This window comes from Chaetura pelagica, unplaced genomic scaffold, assembly GCF_000747805.2.
Source record: "Chaetura pelagica isolate M959 unplaced genomic scaffold, ChaPel_1.0 scaffold23, whole genome shotgun sequence".
Lineage (NCBI taxonomy): Eukaryota > Metazoa > Chordata > Aves > Apodiformes > Apodidae > Chaetura > Chaetura pelagica.
The window spans coordinates 1,263,230-1,286,149 of record NW_009952884.1 but is presented as its reverse complement, the minus strand read 5'-3'; positions in this window follow the sequence as shown (position 1 = coordinate 1,286,149).

The window sequence follows — 22,920 nt, the reverse complement described above, 5'->3', positions numbered from 1 at the left end:
CTAATCTTGGACGCTCTTTCCAGGCATGTGAAGAACAAAGTTATTTGGAATAGTTAACACAGGTTCACAAAGGGAACTTACAATTGACCAACTTGATAACATTCGATGATGAAACATCGAACATGTGTCAACAGGCATTCATTTATTCCATCACAGAGATGGCAGTGTATAAGTGTCCAGCAGCCAGTTGGCAGCACACAGTTGGCAGCGCCCAGTTGTCCTAGACCCTAAATGCGTAGGTACATTTATATGTATTGAAACTATGTTTAGGGATCTAAGAAGTCATTAAGCAGCTTTTAAACATGAAACTAAATACCTGAGTTTTAGCACACAGAAGTGAAAGTGCAGGCCCTTTTCCTTTAAATTTATTTAACTGAGGACTTTCTCCATATTGCTTAAAGAAAGAAATGTGCCTACCTATTTAAAACACCATTACTGCTGGCACTTCAGATGTCCCACTATCTTCTGTTCTTCCAATAACAATTTACTTATAGGAGATCCAAAAGTTTTGTAGTACTATACACAAATTTACAGGATTTATGATCACAATTATACAAGAAAAACTGAAATAAGGGATGAGACCGAGGTATGTTTCTGCATACAAAAGTCTATCATGGCACACAAAATGAGTATGTGAAAACAAACCAGCAGAAAGACATAAGCAAACAAACCTTTTTCTGAGTTGGTTGTGAAATGCCAGTGTTGTAGAAGGCAGATAGGATAAAGGGAAAAAAATGTTATTCGATTTCCCAGAATATGGGGCAACAGTAGGCGAATTTCTTAAGGATTACTTGCATAGAAGCAGAAACCTTCTCAGGTGCAGCGATAGATAAAGTTTCAATCTATCAGTTAGTTTCCTGATTTTTTGAGGCAAGTAAAAGATTTTTCTGAGGTTCCTTTTGGCTTTATTGTAATTTCAGCAGAGAAGCAAGTATTTTTTATTTACTTTTCATTCTGTTTAGTAATGTGAACATCTAAAAATTAACATTCTTAGGGTTTTACTAGAAGCCTTACAATAATGATGTAATGACAATAAAGGCATTTGGCTGATGTCTTTGTCAGTGCTACAGTCAACACTATTGCATATAATTGTACTAACATCATATAACTTCAGATAGCAAAATATGAAATAACCTATTTAAAAGTATGGGTCATTCGGAGACAGTGACTTTGAAATTTCTTTCAATAATCTATCTGGAAAAAGAGCTTTATGCTCTGCTGTATCTTTAAAACCATTAATTATTTCTACTACCATTATTATCCTGCTATTTAAAGTATCATATTGTTCTTAGGACAATGTAGATAATTTTAGATTTTAAGCTGTTCCTGTGCTCTACTGTTATGAAGATGCTGGAAGCTATATAATAATTAGAAATAGCAAATGAATTCCAGCTCCAGAGATCTTAACAGATAATGTAACAGCACCCTACACCACAGGCGCAGGGCATGACTGCTCTGCCACAGTCATTTGCTGTGGACAGTTGCTGACTATGACTAAGCTCACCCATCCAGTCTTTTCTCAGCCTTCTGGCATCAGGCTACCAGAGACAAGCAGAGGCATTATAGAGGTGCACTTCCTGTATGAGTGCAAATATTACTGTTTTCTAAGGGGGTATGAAAGTTCACTTTGCTTACAGAAATATCAACTGGTGCCTGTTCAGTTCATTTTGCAGTTCTAAAGCAACTTAGCTTACTTCTAAAAAAAATTCAAGCAAGGTTACTGTCAGTAAAGATATAGCACCATCAAACTTCAGTGAAAGTAGTTCTGTCTAAGACAAAACAACTTACCCAGTGAGGAGAAAAGCCCCAATACCTTTAGGTTTTGAACATTAAATATTAGACAGAAAACATAGCCTTAAGCAATAAAATAAGCATAGATCATCCAAGGTAAACATACTGCCTACAGGTAATTGTGATAGGAAACAACATTTCTCTTTTAAAAGATCCAAACACAATAGACAACACAAATATATATATATTTACATACATAGCTCTAATTTGGTTATCCAATAGCATGTATTATAAAGATATCACGCTATAGTAACATATTTTTAATCCATTAAAACATTGTCCCCATAACATACATCTCAGACAAAATGATACAAGAACTTCAGATGATAAAAGTAATTTTCCTTTTAGCCACAATAATGTAACAAGTTTAGTGAAGTGGTTATATAAGCAGCCAAAAGAAGATTATTATTCTTAAACCCGATTAAACTGATTGGGAGCGAGGACACTTGACGCTGCAAGTCTATGAAGGTAGAAGCTGAGAGTCCTCAGCACCCAAATGATGCTACCATTTTAGTCAAGGGAAGCTGCAATTTCATGAGTTGGATTTATGAAGAAAAGATCCAGCACACTTGGCTACATGATTGAGATAATTTTATAGTAAAACCCTATGTTTTGTAAGCCAAACACACTCCTTGGGAAGCAGGAGTACACCAGAGGCTAGTTGCTAAGTACACCCAGACATGGGAAGTCCAATCCTAGAACTGCTGCATATGCACTGCTCTTGACATGTGCTGGAGAATTCACTCAGGGACTGATGACAGCCTTTCCATGATGCCATATGCCATTACATAGACAACTACATGCTAGTAGTATGTCAACAATAAGACACAAAAAAAGGACTATACTTTTGCAGGAAAGGACATATGTGCAGTATTTTTGTTTGTTTAATTTACTATGCCACAAAATTGTAGGAATCGTGCCTGAAGTGTACAGATCTCTTTCCCTCCTCCTTCTCCCCTCCAGCCTCCACTCCAGGCCTCAAGAGTTAACATGCTACTTAGGATCCTTTAAATGGTCCTTTCTGTGGCATAGATGATTAAACCTTGAGTTACCGAGTGATCAAATATACTTTCCAACCATGCAATTTTGTCTACTTTTTTTCAAGAGACATCTTAATTAATTATTTATGATGGTGGTGCTGTGCTCTCCTGGCATTTAACAGTTTAGATGTTAGCTAGTGGGAACAAAAATCTGTGGATTTAGTTCACTTATAGTCTGATCTTCCTATAAAGTGACCAGTTGAAGATTATTCTAAAGCCAGACAAAATCAAATTTCTCTGGATGACAAGCCTGGAATGCCTTCTACAGCATGTTAATGCACTGCACTACAGGAGTAGTGGGTACTTGGACTGGCAGGGGGAACTTGCCCAGTTCCCAGCAACAATTTGAATAAGGTGATATTCAGTATCCAGGTGATTGATGCTGACAGGAATCAGTCTTGATAATAGTGGAAAAATAGCATTTGCTATTAATGATAAACTATGTGCTGTCTCCTGTCTTGGCACCCTCAGAGGAGAATAGCAGGGGCATAGAACATGCAATCCTACTTGGTCTGAAGTTCTGAGCCAGTTATGTGTTTTGATGTGTTCTTCTCTTAAAGGCTATGGAGTCGTGAAAGGATTAAGTGTTTCAAAAGAGACACCTTGACAATCAGGATGATGGAATAGAGTTTTCTTTGTTTCCTTCAAGACAATTAGTGTGCTTTCAGGAGTGTCAGACAACTTAGTGTACCTATCTTTTACTGGAAAAGAAGTAGGGGTGGAAGGATGAGCAACTTGCTTATCTAGCCAAGACATAGCACAGCTGTGGAAGTTTTATGGCCTGGCAACTACAGCAACAAGACCAGACAATTTATTAGCTTGACTGTTGAAATGGAGTGAAAGCTCCATGGGCCCAAGTTGCATTAACAAGGCCTCACAGCCAGAGGCTGTATCAACAGAACCAGAGGAGGGTTTTGCATCTGTAGTGGACATTAGCTCTTTCTCCCCTTTCACTTCCTTAATCATGAAGCATCCTGAGCCTTCTAAGAACCAATCAACACATAACTTGTGCTAAAACTGAGTAGCAGATTAAAGTAGCAGGCTCAAAACTCCTGATTGCCATCCAAAGACCACAATGTCATGCCGAAATAGTTGCTGGATCCAAGGGTAATTATACCTTTGCTATCTCCTTTTTCTTCATCTCTCTCTCTCTCTCTCTTTCTGTTTCCAACCTTATTCTCAACACATAAGGACAACATAATTTCTAATTGTTCTATGTTTTTCTAGTTGTAACCTGCTACTTTGAGAATAATACTATTGTATATTTTTGGCAAGTTGTATAAACTTACTCAATTTTAAGCAAAGTTGTGTTTTGTTTAAACCTCCTGGGTAATTGTCGTTACTCCTGAGCACTGCACAGAGAATTAAAATGGTTAACCTTGCCCATGAAGTAGGACAGGTCTGTTCAAAAAGGTTAACCTTACCCATACCCACTGGATGGGATGGGCCCCATTACTACTCTCCCTGGCAATTGCCTTTCTACATTAATACTTTAGGTGAACTGCATGAAAAAAACATAAAAAATTTCATAGCCCATTGATATTTGTGCTCATGCCCTGGATGGGTCTGCATTGTAGGAAAGAGAAGATCCATCTTAAGGGTTCAGAGCCATAAATGTTTATAAAAAAAATTGTACTTTCTATAAAACCAAGAAAATTGTTCTAAATATCTTAGCTCTCTGCTATCTTCTTATTTTCTTATAATAATCATTAAGATGAACAGATGGAGGCTTATTTTTAGTTCTTTATACCAGAAAGAAAGCATACAGATATTTAATTTGCAAACCAGTCGTCTTCCTAACAGTTTTACTGACACAAGTTGTCAAGTTTTAATTTCTTCTGCTCCTACTTCACCCACAGAAAGTGTTCTGAATGTGGGCATTGCAAATGTAAATGTTCAAGGGATATTGCACTGTGGGAAAGATAATATTCCTTGTAACAGCTTTTGTATCTGGTATGAGATACTCCATATGCAAATAGTAAGAATGTCAACTATTATCATCTTCGTTAAAAGAAACAATAGAGCAGAAACGCTGTTTCTATTCCAAGAAATGTAGAGGAAAAAAAGAAAACCTATCCCAAAACCACAAGCACTACCTACATCTACAAGAATTGCCATTAATTTGTTATAACATATTAGTATACAGAACAAAAGTTTGCTTGAATTATGAGAAAAATACTAATATTTCATCGAACAAGTAAAGTGCCTTTGTGTTATAGTCTTCTGACTCATAAGAAAGGGTTGAATATTCCCAACAGTGAAGTAGAAAGCTAGATGCTGAATGAAAAATCAAAGTGTTGCCTGGCAGAACTTAACCTCACATGAAAATGTGTACAACTTAAGTGGTACAGGCGAAACAAAAGAGAAATAAGTGTCAAAATGAATTTAAATCAGAAGAAGTATGACTTGCAGCAGGAAGATACTAACATTTTTTAACATGCATGAAAAGAAATATTTCAGATATGGTGAAGTTCAAAATGCAGGAGAGTACTCACTGAGTTAATTCATGAGTTAGAGGACAACAAAAATGAGAGTGTAAATAAACACATTCAAATGGGAGAAAGTTTTTAAAAATAACATCAAACTTCCAATATTTCACCTGAATTTGAATGATCCTGAGAATGTGTTATATTTAACTTGGAGAAAGAGCTATTGTTTATCCTCCTAAACCAGACCAAATAATTCAAGTGATTATTATATAAAAATCCAAATCAAGATATAAAGCCCTATGACATTGCCAATGTTTACATGAAACACAGCACCTTGCAAAGTCAATTTTAAGAGACTTCAGCAGGGCAAACATTATTTTTTGTATAAGCTGCATGTGCCTGCTGATCTAAATGTAGACAATATAATTTCACCCAAACATCTTTCCTAATCAGCAAATTTGATTTCATGAAAATTACATATTACACCTGAAAAATTTAACATTAAAATTGCTAGAGTTTTGGGGGGTTTTTGTTTTGTTTTATTTTTCTTCAAATAATATTTTGAAAAAAAAATATGTTTTGAAAATCACAATGTATTTGTTGGCTGTTCTAACTAGTGGACCTGGGTTCAGCTTCTTTCTCCAAATCAACGTTGTATCTCAGTTCCATGGAATATGTCCTAACTGCAACACTTGTGAAACAACATAAAAAGATAATTTCCCACACATGGGGCTATGAAGAGCACAAAAAGTGCACAGCTCTGTAACACAGTGGCTATGCTCTCCTGAGTGATCATAAACCTGGATCAAACCCCAGCTTTTATCCAGTGACTGTTTGATGTAAAGTACATAAGCAACCATTATTCTATTGAGAACTCTGTGCCTTAGTTCCATTTATAAAATGAAGATTACTGGTACTTCCCTATGTTATGGAGTTGTTTTGAAAATAAACTACAAATATTTCTCTAAATTCATGCAGTTTCTTCATATAAAGTTACAACATTTACTTGCAAAGATGTCAAGCAGTATTTTTCCATGTGTTGAATAAACTATATGCTTACTTGACTACTTTAAGAAATAGATGCTGTTCCTTTTTCATATCTCCCAAATGCCATAGGAAGGTTGGGATAGATAAATAAATAAATGAATATCAAATATCGAAAAGGAAAACCTGCATAGGTTTTACTATGGACTTCATCTTTCTAAATGCCTTAGAATTACAAATGTATCTTCCCAGATTATCTGCGAAGGCACATTCAGACCGTAATCTTAAGTCTCCTGTGACAAAGTTGTTCACAAACCTTTCATAGTGATGGATGTAAGAAGTATCAGAAACTCATTTCCTTACAGCAGCAAGAAACATTATCAAATTTATGATGTATACAATATTTTATTTTAATTGAATTGTGAAAAGGTCATACTCCTTGCTTTTTTAAGGAGTTTGCACAACATTTTGAAGACAAATGCATGACATATTGACAAATATAATATAATAACCATTTTAAAATTGGCTCAACATATGGATATATAATTAACATGAGTTGTAGCAGAGCTGTTCATCAACTCAGTGAGGTCAAGCTACTTAGCAGAATGAAAAACTGAATACATCACCCTGTCATGATGCAGCAGTGGTGAGCAGAACTTTAGATACACAGCTCAGTCTTCAGTCTGATGAGGCCAGATTTTCTCTTTTTCAGTGTAAAACATCCTCAAGTCAAGCTTGTTTTACATCACTTTCACCATGCAGAAGAGTACTGAACATCCTCCAACTAAGCATTTCCAATATATCATGTTTGCAGATACCACAGCTGCTCCCACACCAGCTCATTTCCTCTGTGTATCTCTGATGGAAGACTGTGGCTGTGTGCCACTGTGTCTTAGAAATCTCCTGAACAACACCTCATGTCACCTATCACTGGTGGAGCAATTCCTCCTCTTTTTAAGAGGTAAATCTCAAGTAACTAAGATTCAACAGGTGTGAACAGAGACACATACATGATAAGAAATTCAGAAATTGTCTGTAATGTAAAAGAATTTGTGAGAAGTTGAGGAAGTGCATGAAAATATTAATAAAGACAGATCACAATCTCACCACTGCAAGGATTTGTGGTTTGCACAATAGAGCCACCTAACCAGAGCTGAACTGTGGGCACCTGAGAAAACTTATACATTGAAAAAAAAGAAAAAAAGAAAGAAAAAAAAAAAAACAACAAAGAAGTCATTGTTCAATTAAAAAAAAATAAAAAAAAAATTAAAAATAAACTAATAGCTTCAACCTACAGAAAAAAACCAAAACCCTCCACTCTCATTTGGTCCAGCTAAGTCTTATTTTAACCTGGATGGACTGAAAATAGAAATGAGACAAGAACACTAGGGCGTCCTCAGCTGCAAGAAGGAAAGTTTATTGCCTCCAACATGTCTTAATATCTCTACAGAGATCATGTTATCTACCAGTGCAAGGTGAATGGTATGACTTTCTAATCTGCAAAAGCAGGTGACTTCATACTTCACATTGTGAGGGTTCCTGATCAGCAGGTTGATGAGTAAGTTTTCACAGTTTAAAAAAAAAAAAAAAAGTGCACAGAAGAACTAGGAGTGAAATAACCACTCTCTTAATTATCTTAACTCTAGTACTCCTTAGATTTGATAGAAGATGACCAAGCATGTTACTCTAATATTTCCAGTGATCTAACACAGATGAAAAGCAACATATTCAGAGAGCTCTGTTAGTATTTCCCTTTTAATTAATAGCTTTCCACACTGAAAGCAGAATTGTTACTGCCTGTTCTGAATGTTTGTAAATACTTCAGTCAAACAGAAAGGTGTAAGAGAAATATTATCTTTTTTTCCCTTCACTTTTCTTGCATGCATCTGTGGTATTAACAAAGCATGTAGAGAAGTAATACAATGAATTAATTGAAGTAGAAATGCAACTAAAAGTGTAGAAGGCACAGTTACTTTACAATATAGCTGGAAAATTGCTGTTCAAACATCTAATTATTATAGTATTTATCTTTTATTAGTCCCTTAAAACACCTTTAACTTCCAATTCACCCTTGGAAGATAGTAATCCAAGATGTGAACCAGATACTGTGCAAAATTCTATTTAGAAAAGTTTAGCTGAAGCAAAGATTCAAAATCTTTAACATCAGAATCTACTGAGAAATCTATGCATACATTTTCTTTTTTAGGAATAAAACCTAAATCAAAAATTTATTTTACTCTAAGTAAAACTCCTGGAGTAAGAATTCTGGTTCATTAATAAAATATAATTATACTTGCAACTGCTGTGTCTAAAATATTTTAAATACCTGTATTTGCATAGCATCTGCATGTCCCAGGAGATGTGATTAATAATAAATCCATCTTTCAGCATTTGGATACTTTAGTTGTGTACCTTTCCCCTCTTCTTATCATCATTCTCAAACATGCTTTGAAAGAAATAAATAGGGGTCAACCTGTAATCCCTGAGTAAAAAAAACCCAAATGAGGCTGTGAGGCAGCAAGTCTGTATGAATATGTAAATTGCTCTCACAGCTTTCTCTCAGCAGAAATGTAAAAATAGATATTAAATACTTGCTATTAATTAAAAGCTGTATGTATTTCCAAATGTTTGGACTAATTAAAATAATTTATAACAATCTAAACACATACTGTTGATAATTGCAAATATTTTGACTTCAGTAATTCCACAGATCAAAGATTTCACTATCTAATTAGGTTAAGTCATATCAGCTTTGATAGCTGTGGCCCAGTAAACAAGATTATACTTGCCACTGCTGGGGTCAGGCATCAGGCTGTTGCAGGTCCCAGGGGGTGGCTGAGCTGCCCTTGGCCTGAGTGGGGCTGAACTGAGTTTACCAGGTGCCCACAGCCAAGCAACCATTGCCCAGCCTGTCTGAGCTCCAGCTCTTTGAGTGCCACCAGGAAAGGGGCTGACAGCACCAGGCAGTGCATAGCAGACAAATGGCCATAGGTGATACCAGAGGGTTTTGGGCAGCTTTGACTTTCCCTTGGAGTTAAGGGGAAGGGAGCAGGAAAAGATGTATTAAATGAAAGGAAAATGTATGAAAAGAAAGTAAAAAGGAGCCAAGCACTGAGGAGGAAGGGACCCTATTGCCAGAATTACAGTCCTTCTAGTGAGTGTTTAGGGTGGTATCCATGGGATTCTTCAGCACTGATTCACTGTGTAAACTCCTGCTCTTAGCAAGTGAGTCAAATATGCTAATTTGCAATGAGTTATAGATACAAAAATGGATTCTGCCCAGAATGCTAGAGAAAAACTCTTGTGAGGTGACTTTTTGTGAGGTGTGTTGAGAAAGTGACCTGTGCAGCAAGAGGTGGTCTCCATTTTCTTCCTGAATTTGGCCTCTTCAACCTCATTGCTCACAATAGCAATCAGGAGGCCTCACCGACAAGTGAGAGACTAGTTCTTTTTTCCACAGAACAACTAAGATGCTCAGGAAATAGCTACTCTTTTAGTCAAAGGAATAGTAGTCTTAGAGGAGCCAGACAGGGATAGGGCAGTGTGCTTTACAGTGAGCAAAAGCTGCAAATTGAGTTTTACAAATTATTCCATTTAATTCTTCTTCTGTAAAGAGCAAAACAAGAAACCTCTACTTCCTAGGAGTCTATTCATAGAATTCATCTGTCAAACCCGTATCTCTCTAATTAGCAGCAAGAAATTTGTGTGTGACTGTATCAAAGGTTTTATAGAATTCAAGGTAAATTCAAGCTCTTTCATTGTTCACTGATGCAGTTACTCCATCAAAAAAGACACCTAGATTATTCAAGCACAGCTTACCCTTAGTGAAGCCATGTTGACTGTCCCTCATCACCTCCCTGTCTTCCGCATTTTGGACACATCTTCCAGGGGGAGATCCATCAGTTTAAGAGAACAGAGGTGGGGCTGACTGGTTGCTACTTCATACCTAAAGATTATTATCAATCCCTGCAATCCCTTTTATTTAAACAGAGAGATCTTTGTCATAAATAGCTTAAGGTGAAGGATTTTTTCTCAGTCACTGCAAGTCACATTGTCATGAGATAGTCAATTAGGAGATAAAACCCATTCCAGTAAGCCAAAAAAAGGACAACAGAGACTTCCAGATTGCCAAGAATATCTGCCTTTGACACCATAGTCGTCTTCTAAGTCTACTGTTGTTTGCACCTTTACCAATCACAGAATCACTAATCATTATGGCTTTTATAGCTTGGCCAAGGACTGCAATACCTGCTTTTCTCACATAAAACCCAGCGTCATTCTGGGACTTGCCCATAGCTCTTCACTTCTAATTTTATGTTTTAGAATGTAATCTTATTGTTTGTATTAATCCTGTTTTCCTACTTTACTGTTGGACGAATGATGTAAGTGAAATGCGATTTTCAATGACAAAATTGCTCAGAATCCTCCATTATCGACTTTGTTGATCCTACATTATAGTGCAAATTAAACGGTGGAACATATTTAAAACACATCTTGAAGGAAAATAAAACCTCACAAAAGCAATCATTAGAGTCACATTACGTTTAAATGCCAAGCAGTTTAGGCAATTTCAATAAAGTAAGATAAGTGACCCAGTCTTAAAAGGTACCGCCAAGATATTTTACTCCCGGGGCCTTTAAGTAAGAGTGCTGGTTATTCAATATCTAACATTCTCTGGCTCTAAACCAACAACAACAAAAAAAAATATGGTTTTCATTTTGTGTTAGAGACAGGTAATGGATTAGTAAAACTTGTCGAGATGCTTCAGGACAGTCCGCCTTGATCTAGACAATTTTAGAGAAATATAAAATCCCAAATTTGCTGTTCTAGCAGCAAATAAAATACTTTAATTCATACTATCTCAATAATCAATATCTAATCTGCAATCACAGCTTTTTATTTTAGTTAAAAAGTAAAAGGGTGAAAAGGTATGTAGTTTGCAATATTGACAAAATAAAGCAATCCATCTTTTCCACTGAGCTATTTCTTCCTTTCTAAACACCAGCCTTATTTTACCAAGCATTTTTTTAGTTTCACCTTAAACCATTGACAAGACCCTAGAGTATCGTCCTTCTTTCAATTACTATGTTGACACTGTAGGATTGTCTCATATATCCAGAAGCATTTACACCTCCCAACTGCACTTTATTCTCTATATTGCAACAATGGAAGACAAAGAAAACTGAAAGAGAGTAATAGAGTATATACATAATTTTTGCAATAGACTAGCAAAATCAACCCATATCAACACCTACATTTTGCAAATTATATTGTAAAATGGAAAAGGAAATTTTTGGAGGGCATCTTAAGATTTCCATCTAGCTTCTGGAATATTCCTGAAATGTTTGTTCTTGGATAAAGACTCTGGCTGATACAGCTCATTTATTTTTAATACAATTTAGACACTGAAGAACTGCATCTGTATTTTTTTAAACAAAGCAAAACATGATTCGTATTGCTATCATTGTGAATTTTAAGGACATAGACATTACTTTGCCTTTATGTACAGATCTACATAGATAGTTCTACACACACACAAAAAAAAAATTACATCTGATAGCCACTTTTAAACTAGTATTTGACAAACACTTTATATACTTGGGATTATTTCTTTTAAAATATTTTAATTTTATCAATATTAAGAATATTGAAATTCACACATAAAATAAATATTCAGTGGAACACTCAGGCATACATAAAAATTAAGAGATAAAGATATACATATTTATCAAAGACTGCAACTGCTTTGGAATATTTCCTTGGGTTTTATTTTTAATGATATGATTTACCATTGCTATCTGCTTTTTTGTTGTTGTTGTTGGTTTGTGGTTGTTTGTTTTTTTTCATTTATGTTGACCCTGATGTATAGCCTTCAGAGCAGAATTGGCCAATTACTTTTTAAAAAAATTTAAATTTTACAACAGTCTTAAGGATTATATATAATGAATACAGAGATCACTGTAACATTAGAATTACGGATGAAACTTTAGATAAAGACTATTTAAGGAATATTCTAAACAAAAATATTTTAATATATGTTTATATGAATATAAATATCAATAACCAATATAGTTTAGGATGAATTAATATCTGAGCATTTTGGACATTTGGATCACCAAATTATGAAAAATATTTTCTAGCAGAAAAGGAACTCTATGCAATAGCCTTTGTACAGTACAAATTGTATACAGTTCAAATTTTTCTAAGCTGCAAACTTACTACATAGTCACTGAACATGTAATTACACCATCTATTATTATAATTGCTTTTTCCTCTGTAGATATCTGAAAATAACTAATAAGACCAAGGAAAATTATACTTTAAAAACTCTTGTGTGGTACATAAAGAGAAAGAAATCCTTCCTCTTGAAATCTTACACAATAATACTGCCTTCATTGTTACTAGAGAAGACATGATCTTACGAGCAGTGTACTGAAAAATGTTTCTTTTTTTTATTGAAGCCATTTTTAGGTGTTTAGAATGGAAATTATTTACCTTTAGAAAATTGTATCAGATTTGTTGGTTTTGATAAAGAACTGTCAACCTCATCAGTTTTGTTAGTGCAGTGCACAATTAATTTTTTATTGGATTGACATTAAAAGGAATTCAAGACATTAGTTTCACTCCTCACTCTGTCTGTGATACATTTATTTTTATTTTCAAGTATCAATTCCTACTGCTGAGGAACCCTAGAAGATTCAAATTTGACCAACAGTAGAAAACCCCTAATTTTTTCCCAAAACTTTTTTGTTGCTAATTTGTTTTCTTTGATGTCACTTGTACTATACTGCATGATCATAGAAATCTTTTTAGCACTTTATGAGGTCATTATTTTCCCACAACTACATGTTCTTACTCTATATTCAATCTCCTTCTTCTAACCAGTTCCTCAAATGTGCACACTTATTTTCTGTTAAATACTGTATAGATCTTTTCAGGAAAACAGGTTAAAAATTAAAGATCAATTGTACCAAAAAAACAAACAAAACACAAACAACTGTTTTGTTTTGTTTTCCAGAGGGCATTTGCATTTCCATAGAAAACCTCTCAAACTTTTACTTCCAACAAGATATAGTAAGAGGTAGTTTACACTCTAGTCTTAACATTTTAGATTTTTAATTACTGTTGCTAAACATTAATGGATTCCAAATCAAATTCCTATTCCTTTAACTCTAGCTTATTAAGAGCATAGAATGTCTCAGTCATTGTAATATGCAAAGGCGCAGAGCATTTGAAATATATTAAAGGAATCCTGCCGAGTATTGCTGTGATAAGTGGCACTGAAATGCCATAGACTTCTGTTGACCCTTATCATCTTCTTTCCATAGTGCTTTATTGTGCAATAACAGTACCATTAACCAAGATGTGAGCTAGTTTGTGCACAATTTATGTTCCAATAGTTGCAATAAAACAGGCACATATTTTTATCCAATATACTTATATCTCGTACATATGTCAAATGATTATAATAATATATACCAGTGATGGTCTTCATATAAATATAAATTTAGCTACAACTTTGCTATATCATTAGCCATAAAAACTTCTAGAGCACTGAAGCAATGTAAGATGCCAATGAGCAAGCAATAGACTAGTGTACCTTCAGGGGATAATTTCAGCAAATCATTTTCAGATTTACTTTCATTAACTCAGTCAAGCAAAGATCAACAATCATCTTGGTCTCACTTTATTGAGAAGCATTATAATCCATGGAAAAAGACCTTAATTGATTCTTAAACAATACATGTGTATATCATTTACACTTGCAGCAGTTTTAACCTTAGAAATTCAAGATTACCCCCTTTATTAATTACCTATGTGGCCCACAAATTGCTCTATCATTATGAGCTAATTTTGATCTTATTTTGTCTTTATATACCATGTTATTAGTATGCAATAAGAAAATGTGTGAATTCGCATTTGAAGCCCACAAACCACCATCCATCAAAAGGAGAAACAAATTCATACTGTAGAAGGCAATGGAAACCTTGCTCAAACTTCTATATTATATTTTCCTGATAAAGCATTCTAATGACATTATTCATATATGTCCTTTTTTGAGCAAGACTTACCTAATAGCAAAAGGAAATTTACTATTTTATTTGTTCTGGCATATGTTAGAAGAATTATATAATCTCAGTGTCCCATAACAAGAACATTGAGATTTTATTTATTCTAAATAATTTCATTATAATTCTGGCTACCTATATTTTATTCATGTCAAGCACAAACAGCTTTCAAATGAGACAATGTAAGCAATATTACTTTTGATACACAGTTGTGTTAGACTTTTCTGAATTTCCTTTATTCTGCGTAGGCTGTTGCAGGAACATTAATCTGCTGATGGTTGGTGCCTCATTAGGGATTTATTCATTTGGAATTGGTTGAAGCAAGAGTGGAGGGAGGAAATCAAGATCCAGTTTATTAGACTGACAAGAGTGGACAAAGCACATGGCAATGAGAAAGAGCAAATAGAAAAATAAAAGTAGATAATATTGTGCTTGAATTATGCTGAGTAATCCTGCTCTGAATTTCACAATTTAAAATCTCTAATTTGTTAATATTTATGAACACTATCATTTAGTCAGTGCTTCATGAACTTTACTAGATGTCTGTACAGGTGTTTTGTTTTTTTTCTTCCTACTTTGTCATTAATTTAATGCAAAGGCTACAACCACAGTACAGTATCACTCCATGAAGTCAAATTGCTTGGTAGCTTACACCTTGTTAATCCTCAGTGTGTCTTTCTTAATGAAATATAAGACACAATCATTTAACTCCTACAAAAATGTCAGAGTAACTGACAAGATACTGTACCTGCAGGGACAGTTACAAGTATGAGCCATGATTTTTAAGCAGAAAAAATTGTTTACTCTCAGAATAAAACTTGAATATAACATGTTAATTTGTGGCAAAGGCAATAAGCCGATGATAGCAGCCTCTTGCAGCTTCATTGGTGGCACTGTGTGACCATGAGAGAAGGGATAGTTCTTGCTGCTGTAGATTGCAGTTTTGGAACTTGTCAAACAGCCCTCCACTGCTGGAGGCCCTCCAGGTTAGGTCAGATACATGCGGCCTTGCTGACATGCAGGAAACTGGGCTACATGAACTTCTGCAATCTCTTAATGTACAAAATATACTTCTGATGGTAAACTTCCTGAAAGTAGCTAGAGTTGGAACAAATTTTAATTCTTTTCAGTGTCACAGAAAAAGCAACTGACTTAGAAAATTATATGGGTGGACAGATGAGTGGCAACATAACATCAGTCTGTCATAACTGTTCACTGTCAGACTTTAAACACTTCAGAGAGAGTCTCATTCATCCTGGTCAGATCCTCATCCAATCCTCTGCAGCACTTCTTAAATGTATCTTCTTTAAGTGGTGAAACTGTTGTCCTGATAACTGACTTCAAAACTGTCTTTCTCCTCAAATGCCTGATTTATTTTTATTTTTTTATAGCATTTTATTGGTATATATGTATGTGTATATACACACACACACACACGCATTTATGATTATTTATTTCTACTTTATGTATCATTTGTGCCCAGGTGCTGTTGGGGGCTTTAGGGCCCCTGTCTGAAGTGACTCAAGCTGCCTGTGCTGGACAAAGCCAGTTTCAGCCAGCTTCAGCTGACCCCCAGCTGGCAGTTCCTCATGAAATGTGTAGGGAAGGGGAAAACACTGATTTAAAAGTCACTCGTTACACTAAATAATCATCTTAACAGTCTGTAGCTGTGGCCATATTAGGAACATAGTTGTAAAAACATATTTCTAGTTGACCTGGATTTTTAATTGTTGAGGAAGCATCATGTTCTCTGAAGGTATCAGTAGACCAAGTCCATAATCAAAAAACCTAAGAGTCTGAGGAGATGAACAACTCCAATTGTGCACTCCAAAATTAATGCTATAGACCTATCTGGTATTAAGCACAGTGGAATTCCAAATGATGTGGGACTGAATCTGGTGTTACAGACACTGGGCCATGCTGAGGAGTACAGTATAGAGCAGCAAGTCTCAAAGTAATTAGAGAGCTGACACATGCCATTTAGCAGTAGCTTGGTACCTGTACTTCTGGATGCAGCCTTGCTCCTGCAGTCATGTCAGGGATCATGATTCACACTCCCTAGTGCTTGCTTCCAAGAGCCTCTGCTGGTACACACTACAGGAAGGCATCCAACTGGATGGACACAGTGCAAAGCTGACTTCATAACACGGCCCTAAATATACCCACTCAAGTGAGAGTCCTAGAGCCTCCAGAGACAAGATGTCTGGAGGTAGCTGAGAGCCATACATATCCTGACTTCTGTGTGCAGCTGGGAGAAGACAGCATTCATTGCTCTGCTGGTCCTTAAAAGATAAACATACTCATCAGCATGCCTGAGCTAGTAAATCGTGCAAGATTAGAGCTGTTTCAGAGTAAAGGCTGACAGCAGGTCATCATGCATAAACCATCATTAAGTGAAGACTCTAGAAATATACTGTGACTTTATTTTTATTTAAATGTGAATTCTATAATTATGTTAATGAATAGACACTCACTGTCTCCAAAGTGCTCTGTAGTCTCTATCATTCCTCTACCTTAATAGCTAATACTGTGTCGGTGACACTCCAGGTACTGCTGGGGGCAGACAGGTAGAGACAACAAACACTGTGAAATGCAGACATGGAGTGAGATGGACACACTGCCTTAGCAAGTGATAAAGGGGACTAGAAAGTAAGGAGTAAACAGGATGGCATTGTTTAGCTTAGATAAGGCTTGGAATGGAAGTGAGGGTATAGTGTGAGAGAATGTTTAAACAGGAGCTTGCTGAGAAAGCAGAAATGTTGTGCAGACCTCGGCCGATAAACCAGATTCGACCAATTTTAAGGAAAGGAATGCCAGAGGTGAAAAGTGCACAGCGAAGAAGACATACAAGCCTTCATCTCAAAGACCCCCGCCCACGACCCCCAGGGGACAGTGCATAGATGCAGCAAGGAGTTCGGGTTGGCAACTATGGTAAAGACTTCCTGGAACTAATTGTAATAACCTCTCCCTATCCTCGGACACATTAATGTATATGCAACAGCATTGATGAATATGTATTACTTTGTGGCATATAACGAGCTTGCCCACTGCTATAGGGTGTGTCCGTTTGTGGAGGAGTGATCGCCCGTTCATCCAGCGCTGAAGAAACATACCTTCTTGGTAACCTGATGGGTTTTAAGGTCATTAATTTACAAAAACAAAACCCAAAACAAACAAACCAAAACAATGAAACAAAACCAGAAAAAGGCTTTGATGCTGTGCATTCAAATACCCATTAAGGGTTTTAACCAGACTGTATGAAGTTTAAAAAAGTAGATGGATAGCTTGCAAGTCTTTTTAAAATGAAGTGTGGATTTAGTGGTCAGTTAAGTTGCACTGGGTTTTGAAAATTATGTTTCTTATCAATCCAAATACCTAACAGTATGGATAGAGCTGTAGCTAATCTAAATCACTAGAGAGTTGTGGCCACAAAGTTCTAGTTTTGCCATGTGTAGTTTTAAAGCTATAATTTTCCTTATCACCAATAAGTAGCATATTGCAGACTGAAGACAGTATTAATCGCACTTTAAGAACTCAAAAATCTGCATGTATTCTATTGTTTTCTCCTGTTAGCACCTTTGAAATGCAACATTGTCTTTAAGCTGCTGAGAGTAAATAATTTTAGAAGAGTATTAGAGATTAAAAATAACTTAGAAAAACAGAAATCTAAATCTACATATGGTTGACAAAATAGCTCTTCATTCTGATGAACAATACTTACATAGTTTACAAATAAATCAATTCAGCTTCTTAATATTCTCTAAGAAACTCAGAAGCTGCTCTAAAATTTGACAATCAGATTTTAAGATGAAGTGCAGAAAAACAGACCATGTGTGAAGGTCACTCCTAATTCTTCTAAGAGACTAAACATAAATTGTGTAGCGACATTTCAGATATTCTTCTATTCATGAAAAGGCAGCATACATTTTATACTAATGTTTTAAAACATTTTCTGAACCAATGAAAATAACAAGGGACTGAAACAGTTGTCTCGTCCCACTCGGTGGGTTTAGGGGAAGGTGAATCTTTTTTTATCCCTCAAAAGTGCGTGAGTGCCATCTCGGCAGCAGTGCTCGGTAAAAAAAGAAGCCACGGCAAATGGCTTAGAGGAACCACAATAAATGCTTCGTTTAGAGTTCAGTACTTAGATGCTAATGGCGGGCAATCGCTAAGTTATTGACTCCCAATTACTACTCCTGTGAGGTGAATGGATCGAACTAGGGAAAACCAGGAGTTTGTAGCACTTTAACTAGTAGACGAAAAGGAGAAGAAATATAGATGGAAAGATAGACGAGGAGATAGAACAGATATATCACCACCCTTCGTTCCAGTGAGGTATTTTTGGTGTTGCCCAGCTCTGCCAGCCTCCAGCCTCAGGTCCTGGCCCACACATGGTGGGTCGATAAGCACATGGTGGATTGACCAGCCTCTAGCATGCTTTTCACCCCTTTGATAGCATCTGTCCCCAAGAGACTGCCCTCGGGCCAGCAATATACAGTTGAGCTTCTGCAGTTGCACAGTTCTTGAAGGTTCGGTAGTCCGCAGCTGTGCAGTCAGACATTCCTGAGAGTTACGGGGCTCGGGAGGGGCCTTCTCCCAAGGCAAGCCCTGGTGAGGGACACACGTGCAGAGCAGCGGCTGGAAATTTGCCAGGGGAGGCAACCTGGAGAGGAGCTGTGGGAGGGGGATAGCCTGCCATCCCACCTGCACAGGTCATGCCTACCTTACACATGACTCCATCCTGAATTGTTTCAGACGCAAGAAGAGATGTTCCACGTACCCATGCGGGTCACCGAGCAGTCTCTCTAACAGTAGATAAACTGCCAAGTTAACAGTACAGCCAGCCAGATTATAGGTACAAAAACACTACTATCATGTAGAAACAGGCAAGTTAAATGTTTTTGTTTTTTTTTTGTAGAAACGCTTCTTCTGTTGTTCAATCAGTAATTGTTGAATCTTCCTTAATCTAAATTTTCCGTCATCTAAATTTTTAATGGCATGTAATAACAATAATAGTAGTTTCTTTTATGTAATTACCGTGATTAAAATCACAATGTATTACAAAACACACCAGGAACTTCAGTTTTCTGTTTACTGTTTCTTTGTGTACAGATGTATAGTATGTCTTCCAGAATTATCATACTTACATACGATGTCTTAAAACTGAGCATTTTGGGTTTCTCTGGTAAGAACAAGCATTTTGTCACACAGAGACTTAAGTGGGGATTAGCATATATCCCTTCTGACACATCATTAAAACACCATAGGACCAAGGTGATCCTGTCAGAAATCTCTTCCAAGGAACTTTAATGTGACCCATTTCTTATTCTAAAGAAATAGCTTGACAATGCAGCATTTTGGGAGATTCTGCAGCATCAGAATGAGTACTCTGAAAAGAGACAAAAAGTAGAGGAACTCAGCGTTGTTTATAAATCCTAAATTCTCCTGAATATCACAAAATCCGTGAGATTTTCATTTGACTCAGGATACTTGCAGATTTTTCAGGTCTTAATGCTATGCTGGTGGCACAAACATTTCTTTTTAACAAGTTCCATTACAATACAGCAAATAAAAACAATATAATCAGAAACAATTGTAGTGGAGAAGCTTAGATCTAGAACCAGTACAGATTTCTTCAAGCTAAGATACTTATAATACATTTTAATGAATAATAAAGCAAAGAAAATAACTAGACCATGAAGAACCATGTTTTCTCTTATGTCAGGAAATTGTGAACAGGAAAAAGACAGATCTCTTGCTTAAGTTTAATAATCTGAAGTGTGCTGGATGTAGTTAAAAGTGCAAAAGGCAAATTCAGATTAGAAATTATCCCAGCTATCATCAGCACTTATTTTACATCAATTCTAGTGTAATAACCACAGAAGTAACCTAGTCAACCAGCTTCAGCTGAAATCAGGTACCTGATCTATCCTTACCCTAATCTAATTGCCTGATACAGCCAGAAAGTCCCTGAAATTAAGTCTTCTCAACTAGTAACAAACAGGCTTAACTATGGCAAACACAGTCTAAGCACACCTGTTGTCTCTTGGGGCAAATAAAGGGAAGAAGGTTCTTATATCACAATAGGATTTTGCAATGGACTGTGTAAACTCAAATAATATTCAAGAATAAGGAATGAAAACTGAAAGTGTATGCCTCCTTTTTATAAATTCCACTGCATTAAGATTTGATGGATGCAATTATGTCAGGGTACTTGGGATTTTGAGATTCAAAGTTGTTTTCTACAACTCATCCATGATAAGACTCAAATAATACATAAGCCAATACACAGATAATTGAAGATATTATTTTATTTTTCTATATTACTATATGGTGACCTAAAAAGAAAGGTTAAAATTGGCATTATGAAGGTATAGTTTTACATTAGTGAACTTAATTAATATGACCTGACAACCACATTCTATAATGTAGAATTTTTGGTTCTTATGAATTTTTGAACTGTCAATTAATGGGAAAAAAAAAAGAAAGAAAAAACTTCAACCTGATGAAGTTCCTCTAATTTCCATATATTTATATGGAGTATACATGCAAAATATGCTTGGAAGTTACTAATTAAAATGCATACTGTAGCATAAAATGTTACATTTAAGATATACTCAATATAGTCTTTCTTCACAAGAGAATGCTCAGTTTCCTCCTCTTGGCATGCAGGTAAGTTAAGACATTATTGAAAAATCAATCCAATCTGGTTTGGTTTCATAAATAATTTACTCGGTTCAAAATTCGGTATTTTTACTTACAAACTGCAGACAACATTTTTATGTAACACAAGCCCCTATGCATCACTTACCTCTAATACTGCTTTGATTTCCAAGTATCAAGAAGGAAAGAAACTTCAGATGGTTTTCAGCCATCCATTGCTGGCATTTCCCCATGCAACTCCCTGTAAATTTAATGAGGTTCCTTATAATCCCTTGTCCAAGCAATGTCTCAGGGATCCCATCTGGGCTGAAGAGCACAGAAATGCTGATACAGAGTTCTTTGGTTGAAGCAGCCACAACTTCCAGCCATGTGGTTTTCAATTTAAATACTAAACTGTAGAGAGTTTCACATACCCAATTTAAAAATCACAAGTCTAAGATTCATGCTCAGACTATGATAAATCACTGCAGTTTACAGATGCAGCAAATTCTACAGAAATATTCAGTTGATAATGTTCAGTCAAAGCATTTTTACTTTCTGATTTTTCTTCCAAAATTGAAATCAAAGACAATGGTTATGCATAAGAAGATGAGGTCACTGGTATAACCCTTACCCCACCTATTACTTATGTATCCATGATGAAAACGTGTAACAACATAACCACGACAACATAAATTATTCTGGTTGCTAAATCTAACCCCAATATGACTATTTCTGAATTTCAGATTTTTTAAAAAAGATAATACAATTAAAACAAGGAACTATAATCCCAAGAAAAAATAATTTTTACAGTACAAAATATATGTTTGTGTTCATGGTACAAGATCTAAAAGGAGTTTATTTTGTTCATTACCTTAGGATATATTACACACAAAATTTATTGTCCATCTTATTTACAAAGATTTTTATTTTTTTTTTAATTATCTCGCCAGGTGAAGTGCCATGGTCATTTAAAAACTGAATAGCATAAATTATTTCTAGCCTGTAAAACTTCTCTCCAATTCCTCTCTTCCCCCTCCTTCTTCCTCTCCCTACCCCTGTCCCTCTCTCTCTCCCCTCCTTGTAATGATATCACTGAAAGAAGCTGTTGCAAGACATAGAGAAAGTAAAAGAGAAACAAAACAGAAGATTTATGCAAGCTGAAGAGAAATACTTCTGAAAACGTCCTATTTTAATTTAAGCAGACATTAAGACTTTGAAACCTTATTTAAAATTAACCACAGAAAAGATACTTTTCAATATATAAGTGTAGGTACAAATCAAATAATAGTCTTCTATGGAACTTTCCTGAAGGCAAGTGTACAGTAGTCATTAGCTGAAATGTAAAACATTTCTAAATCTTAAATAAATTTTGGGGAGAGGAGCAGACATGTCTTGAGTGTTAATGCTGCAGGAAGAAAGGAAAAAAAAAATCCTGCTATAAAAATATATCTTAGTTCTGCTAGGGATTTTGCAGCATAAATCTTTTTGAATTGGTATATGACAAAACATCTTGAATGAAAATATTATATTTGAGTGGTCAGAAAATGTTTACTCAGGCAACCTCAAGTGTTTCTTGTACTCTACACAGATAAAATTCTTGTATTCAGCACAGACAGGTAAATATTTTGTTATCTCTAGGGCTGTCTGCATAAGTGCTAGTGACGGTCTAGGATAACAGTCCTTTTTTATTTACCAGAATGTGTCAAAATAATAAAATGGAACTAGCAGTATAAGAATATGTTGTATTATAAATACAAATATATAGTAATATAAAGAAATATTTTTAGGTTTGTGATTTATATATACAGCTATGAATACATAACAATCTTGATAAATGTAAATGAAATGTTATCCTCAGATTTGGGGGCGATTTTTGTGCTCTTTTCAGCCATTGGCAAGATGAGGATATAAGTAGCAAATATTCATTAAATATCTCTACCATAACTCTAATATTGCTGTGGT